The sequence below is a fragment of the Aegilops tauschii genome, chromosome 1 (genome assembly GCF_002575655.3).
Source record: "Aegilops tauschii subsp. strangulata cultivar AL8/78 chromosome 1, Aet v6.0, whole genome shotgun sequence".
NCBI lineage: Eukaryota > Viridiplantae > Streptophyta > Magnoliopsida > Poales > Poaceae > Aegilops > Aegilops tauschii.
This window is the reverse complement of record NC_053035.3, coordinates 47,553,729-47,564,008: the sequence shown is the minus strand read 5'-3', so window position 1 is coordinate 47,564,008 and position 10,280 is coordinate 47,553,729.

The following is a 10,280-nucleotide window of genomic DNA, read 5'->3' as shown; positions in this document are numbered from 1 at the left end:
CAGGTTTCTTCTGCTCATCCCTGACAATGTAGTCTTCTTCTTGTCTGCATCATGACATTGTAGACTTCCTGTTCTTGTATTACTCAATGCCAATGATGTTATTCTCTTTTGTAGTGTAGTTTGGATATGAAAGAAGACAATGGAAGAGTTTACATGTTCAGATCAAGCAAGAAAGTTTTTGAATCTGAGGTGATGATAACCGCTAGCAGGAAAAATAGTTCAGGAAGTAGTCAGTTGTCACTACTGCAGGTTGCTGCTAACGCGACACTACGATCAGAGAACCTTCGACGAAACTGTGTGCGATGCCATAATCGCAAACGGTGGTGTAAAATAACCGTCAAAAAGGTGCAAAACGTTTGCGATGGAGGATGCATCAAACACGGTTCAGATTTTAGTTGCGTGTGCGATGCAGGGAATACGGTTCAGCTCAATTAACAGTTTGCGATGAGGAGGAACAAAAGAAACGAATAGCCAGATGAAGGTGTGTGCGATGTACAACATACGATTCACTCGGATGAACTATTTGTGATTAGGCAACACAAAAGAAACGGTCAACCCGATCAAGGTGTGTGCGATGTACAACATACGGTTCACTGGATGAACTGTTTATGATTATGCAAGAGAACAGAAAAGGTTCAATATAACAAGATGTGTGTGATACATGGCAAATAGGTCTGTAATCAGAAATGTGTGCGAAGACCGATAATAACACAGACGATTGCTTCTAATAAGACGTATGTGATATGCTCTGTCTACACAATATCTATTAGCCATTGTGGGACGGGTGGTCATCCGGATACGCCATAAGGATGCGAAGAGGCATTCCTATCAGCAAGGACTAGCTGTTCCACCAGTAGCTCATGTAAGAAAACTTTCAAGTTAAGTGTGCTCAGGCTAGAGCAGCCATTAGATGGGTGACTGGATGGGAAGTTGTGTTGATGTTTAATTAACTGATAGGATGGGTCATTTCGGTCAAATGACCCATTCCCTGAGCTAATTTAACCTCGATGTCCTTGTTTTATATATTTTTATATTTTTTAACACATGCTAAAGAAGGTCTACCGCATTACTTTTTGATAATGTGCAATACGTGGCATACAGTTGATCGATCCGACCTGTTTGTGATGGAATAGGCCGTGTGTGTTGTGGGAAAACGCTTGCTAGTATTCAACCATTTGGGATTGATGAATTCATCACCGACGGGTTCCCTAGTGTGGTATGTGTTCATCTGATCATCATCTACTTCTTGTGCTAGCTCGATGTTCCTTCTATGCAAAGTTTCCATTAATTGATGGCGTTTTAGGAACACGCCACCGTTTCCCGCCATTTCCTCACCTGTTTCCCGCCACCCTGCTATATTGCGCATAGGCGGCGCGCGACACACGGAGGAGACAAGCACAGCCAGTAGCACATCCACCTTTTCCAAGCATGCCAACCCACCAAAGTGCCGCCTCTGCCATCAACCTCGTCGACGAGGAAAACGAGCAGGCGCCACGGCCCGTCGAGGCCGAGGCGCTCCCCGGCAACGCGATGGACGACGTCGTGATGCGCGTCATCGCCAGGGTTGAGCAGACCTTTGGCGCATGGCGCTTGAGCGCCGCGGATCAAGATAGGCATGTCAGCGCCGACAGGTTGCACCTCGCCGCACAACATGATCGATGGCGCGCCGCAGAGCAAGCTAGGCGCGTCCGCGCCGATAGGCTGCGGCTCGCCGCATGGCGAGACCGTTGGAGCGCCGCTGAGTGAGAGGCACGGCGCGCCGCACAGCAAGAGCGGATCCATCGGTGCTTGCCTGCTGTCGACACGATGTCGCAGCTGGGTACACGTCCCGTCAGTACCCCCATTCCTCGCCAGGAGTGGGAAAAGGCCCTCAGCGTCGTACTTGCACCAGAGGCCGGCCACGCCGTACTAGCACCGGACGCCCGCCGCGCCGTTCGCATGGGTGGCGCCGTTCGCCTTGTCCGTGGCCCGCTGGATGCCAACGCGCTGGTCCGTAGGCTCGACCGCCTCCTTGGCCCAGGTGTCCACCTGGGCGCAGTAGAGGAACATGGCCGTCGCATCCTCGAGCTGGTGATCTCTGATGAAATAGCCAACTTGGAGCTCGAGATCGCGCTCCAGATGTACCGCGAGCGTGTCGACCGCTTGGACGAATGCCTGCACGAGTTCAGGCAGCACCAAGAGCTACCCTAGGCAAGGGCTGCTGGTCATGGTCTCATGGACGCGTTTTATTTTGAAAAGTTGTTTCGACGTGGATAGCTATGTATTCACAGCAATCATAGTATTGCTCTGTTTCAATGTGTGTACTCTGTTTTCTAGTCTTATATGTTCTATTTCAATGTGTGTATATACGCTTTCCATTCTGTATATGTGGATGATGACATCTAGATTCAAATTAGTATACAAAAACAGATAGAAAATGGAATTCATAATATATATATATATATTAATTGTTCATTAGTTCATCACAGAATATATATATATATATATATATATATATATATATCTATCTATATATATATATGTATATAAAATATTATCGCATATACGTGATGATACTTAACTACTAGGTACAATGCATAAAATTGAAAATGAACAATACTAAAACTAATAATCCCTCCTGGGGCCAGTATTCCGGCAGCCCCTCGCCAGCAGCTCCCTGGTGCGCGGTGTCTTCCTAGTGCGGAGGCAGTATTCTGACTCCTTCGCCTTGCAGCGCTTGACGTACCGATCTGCCTCTTGCTGGCGGACGCGCGCGGCCGATCTTGCCATTTTGTTTGGCGCCCACCGGAGCACCTCGTCGGTGGCATGCTGGAGCTTATCGGCCCACCTCCATGCAGCGACGAGGCGCCCAACGCCTATGACCTTCCTCGCGAAGTACCCATCTCCGTACACCTCCTCGGCATGACGACGCGCCCGCCCCCAAAGCTCCGCCGCCTCCTTTTTCCAGGCGGCATCACGGGCTTCACAAGCCGCCTGGTACCTGGCTTCCTCCTCCGCCATCTCCTTCTTGAACGCCACCTGCCTGGCTTTCTCAGTCGGCAGCAGCGACTTCCACAAACAAAGATTGTACTGGCCCCAAAACCAATCCAAAGTTGGGGAGTCCGACGCAACCTCGTCAGGCGGCGCGTAGGGGTCCTCGTCGCAGCTAATTGAGTGAGCGTCCTCGGGGGGCGGCGTCTCCTCGTCGGCGTGTGGGCAGACCGGCGGCGCCATGGCATAGATTTGAGAGAGAGAGAGAGAGGGCGAGCGAGGGGAGGATGTAGATGAGAATGCAGGCGGGACGACGTGAGCAAGGTAGTATTTATTGGCGGCCAGAATCTAGATCGATGGGGACAGTACACACGCCGGTCTCCGGAATTTATGAGTATTGTAGTTTGAATTACACACGATTCCCGCAGCAAAATCCGTGTGAGAACATAATAGCCGACAGTTTCCAATACAAAACCGTGTTTGATTAATGATCCCCGCCAATCACCTACCAAACCTCGAGCCCCGAGATAGAGTGCCAATCGTGTGGGGCGCGGTTGTCTTGCCAGATCTTTACATTTTCTTTTTTGAACACCAGATATTTACATTGTTTGATGATTTTTTTAACTCGCACACAAGTACACAAAAATATGATTTTTCAAACCGTTTTGGTTAGGCGTTGCATGTAGATGTAGTTCAAATTTGAATGACGGTCATTAAATGGTTAGAAAATCACTTAAATGTCTTTAAAAGGTCAAATGACCCCTGAAATTTTCCAATTTTCACATGACAGTTGTATTAGTGCACGTTAAACATAGGAAAAAATTTGAAGGCCGTAAGAGGAAGCTATCTCCGGTCCGTCATCAAACATGCATTGTTCCCTCTCGGAACCACGAGCCTTCTAGCGAGTTGCTCCGGTTTGTGAGGGGTGTGTGTCCAAACTTTCGTCAAACAGGCCAATTTTTTTACCACATCATCTTGGTGGCATGACATTAAATCAAGCAAGGTTTCATGTTTTTTGATCATTTTTTAATTTTTTGGAATTAAAATGCCATGGCATGCACTCCATGATGTGCCCATGCCTTGAGACCAATATGTTTGAAAATTCCTTCTAATTTACTACACATGGAATTAACTCGCACATAAGTACACAACAATATGATATTTTTTTCAAATCGTTATGGTTAGACGTTGCATGTAGAGGTAGTTCAAATTTGAATTACGGTCATTAAATGGTTAGAAAAGCACTTAAATGTCTTTAAAAGGTCAAATGACTCCTGAAATTTTCCAAATTTTCACATGACAGTTGTATTAGTGCACGTTAAACGTAGGAAAAAACTTGAAGGCCGTAAGAGAGAGCTATCTCCCGTTCGTCATCAAACATGCATTGTTCCCTCTCGGAACCACGAACCTTCTAGCGAGTTGCTCCGGTTTGTGAGGGGTGTGTGTCCAAACGTTCATCAAACATGCCGATTTCTTTACCACATCATCTTGGTGGCATGACATTATATCAACCAAGGTTTCATGTTTTTTTTATCATTTTTTTATTTTTTGGAATTAAAATGCCATGTCACTCCATGCATACGTATGCATGTGTCCATGTCGTGAGACCAATATGTTTGAAAATTCCTTCTAATTTACTGCACATGGAATTAACTCGCACACAAGTACATAGATATGATTTTTCAAACCGTTTTGGTTAGGCGTTGCATGTAGATGTAGTTCAAATTTGAATTACGGTCATTAAATGGTTCCAAAATCACTTAAATGTCTTTAAAAGGTCAACTGACCCCTAGAATTTCCAAATTTTCACATTACAGTTGTAGTAGTGCATGTTAGATGTAGAAAAAATTTGAAGGCCGTAAGAGGAAGCTATCTCCCGTTCGTCATCAAACATGCATTGTTCCCTCTCGGAACCATGAACCTTCTAGCGAGTTGCTCAGGTTTATGAGGGGTGTGTGTCCAAACTTTCGTCAAACATGCCAATTTCTTTACCACATCATCTTGGTGGCATGACATTACATCAACCAAGGTTTCATGTGTTTCTGTTTTATTTTTGGAATTAAAATGACATGTCACTCCATGCATACGTATGCATGCATGTGTCCATGTCGTGAGACAAATATGTTTGAAAATTCCTTCTAGTTTACTGCACATGGAATTAACTCGCACACAAGTACACAAATATGATTTTTCAAACCGTTTTGGTTAGGCGTTGCATGTAGATGTAGTTCAAATTTGAATTACGGTCATTAAATGGCTAGAAAATCACTTAAATGTCTTTAAAACGTCAAATGACCCCTAGAATGTTCAAAAATTTCACATTACAGTTGTAGTAGTGCATGTTAGACGTAGAAAAAAATTGAAGGCCGTAAGAGGAAGCCATCTCCTGTTCGTCATCGAACATGCATTGTTCCCTCTCGGAACCACGAGCCTTCTAGTGAGTCGCTCTGGTTTGTGAGGGGTGTGTGTCCAAACTTTCGTCAAACATGCCAATTTTTTACCACATCATCTTGGTGGCATGACATTACATCAACCAAGGTTTCATGTGTTTCTGGTTTTTTTTGGAATTAAAATGCCATGTCACTCCATGCTTAATTCTGTCATAGTCGTTAGACCAATATGTTTGAAAATTCCTTCCAATTTACTGCACATGGAATTAAATCGCACACAAGTACATGAACTATGAGTTTTCAAACCGTTATGGTTAGCTGTTGCATGTACATGTAGTTCAAATTTCTATTACGGTCGGTCATTAAATGGCTAGAAAATTACTTAAACGTCTTAAAAGGTCAAATGACCCCTTAGATTTTCCAAAATTTGACATGACAATTGTATTAGTACTACAAAATTTCTCGTTCATTTAAAACACCATCCATTGGCACTTTACTCCAAATTCGTCTTTCACAGCTAATAAAAAATATCTACAACATCACACACAGTTGTTTTCTAGGAACTGTTTGCGATGAAAATATCTGGGTCTATTTAAGTCTCTCTCCTTAAGCTTCATCGGCCCGTCTGCTCTAGTGCTGGCAACCCCTGAATCCACGAATCTCGATCCCCATTCCCACACCCCCTTCTTGCAAAGATGACGCCGTGGAATCGCTTTGTGAAGGCCCGTACGATGGTCGCGTCCCCCCCCCCCCCGCTAGCGCCGCCGCCTGCGCCGAGAGCGCGGCCGCCTACACCGAGAGTGCCGCCGCATCCGCATTGAGCGCGGCCGCTTCCGCCGAGAGGGCGTCTGCGGCAGCCGACAGGGCAGCTGCAGCAGCCGAGACGGCTGCAGCTGCTGCTCCGACGGCCGGTGCAAACGCTGAGAGCGCTCGAGCTGTCGTCCGTGCCGCTGATGTTGCCCTGGCCCGGGTCGAGGCCGTCCACGCCAAGATCAAGGATGCACACGCCAAGATATTCCAGGCCACCTCGGACTCCAGCATGCAACCCATGTCTGAAAAGGAGGCGGTGGCCATGGAGCACCTGCTTCCTCATGAGGTCACCGAGCGAGAGCTGGAGATGCAGGAGGCGGCAGAGATCGAGGAGCGCCGGGTGGAGGAGTTGCGTGTGGCCAAGGTCGAGGTAGAGAAGAGTCTGTCCATCAAGGAATCGGCGGTGGAGTACCAACGCGAGCTCTGGCGTAGCCACTACTACAAGTACTACAACCTTGAGGGTGGCACCAAGGACGAGGACGAGGACGAGGACGCGGTCGACTTCAGCAGGGGGGACGCGGAGTCCACCAACGGTGGCATGTCGCCAGGACAAGTCATCGACGTCTCATCTCACACCGGCGATGCATAGGTCGGCGTGGCGGCGGATTTGTTAAAATTATGCGTACTTAGGCTTTGTTTTTAATGCTGGTCTTTTGTTAGAGCAATGTTTAGGTCAACTGGCTTTGATTAATTACTAAAATTGCTCGATTCAGTAAGTGTGGTCTGTCTGCTGTACGCTCTTTTGTGTGCCCAAATTAGCAAGCGATGTTAAATTATGCAATGACGTACCCGGGGAAATTTACACCAAAATTTGAATTATCAAACTCATCCCATGCACGTAAATCAGAAGAATCGTTTGGGATGCACACAATCGTTCAAAGTGAATGGTCCGGCGGCACCGCACGCAAAGTTTCCCTCCACATTTCCAAAATTTTGGCCTACCGCCAAAATATCAACCCCCGCCCCCTTCCCCCCTTCCCCCACCCCCTTTTCTCCCCGACCACAAGTCACATTTCCCCTGTTTCCTCCTTCCTTGCTAAGCTATAGCCACTTCCTCGCTCTCGCCGTCTCGCATCCTACCGCCGGGGTTGCCATGGTCTTCTTCAAAGACCTCTCCAGCGGTTCCTCCTCCGGCGACTACTCCTTCACCACCCGGTATGCCTCTCTTCTCTCTCTCGGGCTATGACTTGGAATGAAGGATTTTTACCCGGTGGTCGATTTGAGTAATTTCTTCCTCTTGTAGCTCCCTAGGACCATCAGTGGCAACGAATGGAGCGGGGTGGCTGAAGATCTATCTGCTCGTTGTCACCATCAATCTCCATGCGTGAAGCTAGTTGCGTTTGATTCTGTGGATAGTGGGAGGAAGTTTCTGGCATGTGTAGAGAAGGTTAGACCCTCTTTCATTGTTACAAATCATTTGTTAGATGTGATTCAGACACTGTCACGGTCCCAACCCATTCATACCACACCTTCAACCAAACACATCCTAAGACAGAGTCACAGTTTGTACCTAGTATCTTAAATTGTTGCCATCTCATCAGCGGTGCCATTAGAAAATTATTTGGCACTGCTTCAGCAGTTTGTGCAGCCAACTTTGGTCCACACATCCGAGCAACCAAGCAGTAAAATACTAAATCTTTATGGCACGAAGGAACTGGGCATCGGAGCAACTACGTGCTCCGGAGTCCGGGTCCCTGATTTTTTTCCGCTGCATCGGCTCGCCAATGCAGGGCACCGGTGCGAGATGTAGCAACAGTTGTCTTTACCCCAGTTTTGGCATACATAGTGGACGGCCTTAGTGCTATTAGTTCTATGTTACTAAATTTGTGCATGTACACACATGTTAGTATCAATTTGTTGTCATCCAAACACTGTCGCTATGTTGTTGCAGTTATATATTTCCTTCCTCATAAAATGTTCAATTTGTTATTTATTGTACATGAGTATGAACTTGTAGCGTCGTTGTAGTTAATTATAGCTTCTGATGTTCCAGAATTTGGTTGTTGTCTCAGTACCAATTATTTCATTAGCACATTGATCATTTTGAGAAGATATGTCATAATTAACATGTTTCTTCAGTTTTTCAAAATAAGCATTGGTGATTTTCTATGTTGCTATAAACCCATTTCCCCTACAATTGTGATCTAGTTTTAAATATTATAGGATGAACGGAAGTGTTCTTACTTGGAGTGGGTTGATCAAGAGTGGCCACAGTATTTGAAGATGTGCCCAGCGAAGCTCTGGAGCATGTATGAGGAAGAGAACATACGTAGGCTTAGAGAAACTGTTGTCAACGCTGAAGCATATTTCAAGATGCAGGATAAAAAGTTGAAGGTGGAGAATGAGCTCAGATTTTTTAAATCAGACTTTGCTAAGATGGTGTTGGCAAAGGAGGAGGCACTTTCCCAGTTGGCCTGTGCAAAACAGGTTCTTACTGAACTGAATGCAGAGGTGGATAAGACGAGCCTGGATGATCTCGATTAGGGAAATGAATATATTGTTCTTATGAAGTTGACCTAGCTATATGTTGTACTGTGCTGTTTTCATGCAGCTACCGTACTATGATGTTATAATATATTTATGTGCCTGATATGAAATTGGCAAACAGCTGTTCGATATGAAATGTGAATTTGCGTAATACTGGAATTGTTAATTGTAAACTAATAAACCTGCTAAATGTGTCATGGGACTTTGCAAACGGTTCTAGCAGTAAAAGCGCTTGTGATGGATAGCCCAATGCCACACAGTTTTCTTCATCAAATCGTGTGTGATATAGTTGATAAAAGCAAACAGTTAACCAAGGCAGACCATGTGTGATAGTTACACCTTTCACACACGAGCCTACACATAAAACTTTGTGGGATGTACGTCCGAACGGAAACGTTTTCCATGGATTGACTGTGTGGGATGTACATAAGAATGGAAACGTATTCCTTGGATTGACTGCGTGTGATATACATACGAATGGAAATGTTTTTCTCGGATTCATCGTGTGGGATGTACATACCTACGGAAATGTTTTTCTCGGATTACCATGTGGGATGTACATACCTACGGAAATGATTGGGTTTCGATGCCTCGCCCGATCGCACACGGCCCCAGCCTGGGTCCCAGGAGGGCCTATCCCCTACGATTTCTGGGTCGTGTGAGAAGGACCCCCCCTATCGCCCACACTCACTTGGCGACGATTCCAAATGCCGTTGCGGAAAGGGGTTAAAGACCATTTGTTTAGGATCGAGGAGTACCAGTGTGTGTTGCATCCATGTGGAGTTGTGAAGTAGTAGCATCACACATCAGTTACATCTTTTTGGCCTGTCTTCTACTACAAACTGTTATTTCACTTACTACATGTTAGTGAGTTATCTGGGGTGCAAAGACATCTAAGTCGATGATGATTTATATCATATCTATCCATTTGGAATTTGGACTGCTGCTGTATTGCCTGCATTATAAGCTGGGTAATTCGGTCTAAAACTTCTAGCAGAAATTTGTTTCCATGTTGTGTTCAATTTTTGTCTGAACTGAATGATTATACCAGTCAACGCGTTTAGATACTTGTTATCCATATTAGAAACATTGGTAATTGGTGTACCAGCGGTAATCTAGAGAAGAACCCAGGCTTATCTGCTCTCGATGAACAATAAATTCAAAAACGAATTCAAATTTTTATAAAAAAAAATTAGGCATCCAAGATGCTCGGGTTCGTGACCGTTCTTTTTTCTTTGCCACGACTGTAGGGGAACGTAGTAATTTCAAAAAAAATCCTACGCACACGCAAGATCATGGTGATGCATAGCAACGAGAGGGGAGAGTGTTATCTACATACCCTCGTAGACCGTAAGCGGAAGCTTATGACAACGCGGTTGATGTAGTCGTACGTTGTCACGATCGACCGATCCTAGCACCGAAGGTACGGCACCTCCGCGATCTGCACACGTTCGGCTCGGTAACGTCCCACGAACTCACGATCCAGCATAGTGTCGGGGAAGAGCTTCGTCAGCACGACGGCGTGATGACGGTGATGATGGAGCTACCGGCGCAGGGCTTCGCCTAAGCACAACGACGATATGACCGAGGTGGATTATGGTGGAGGGGGGCACCGCACACGGC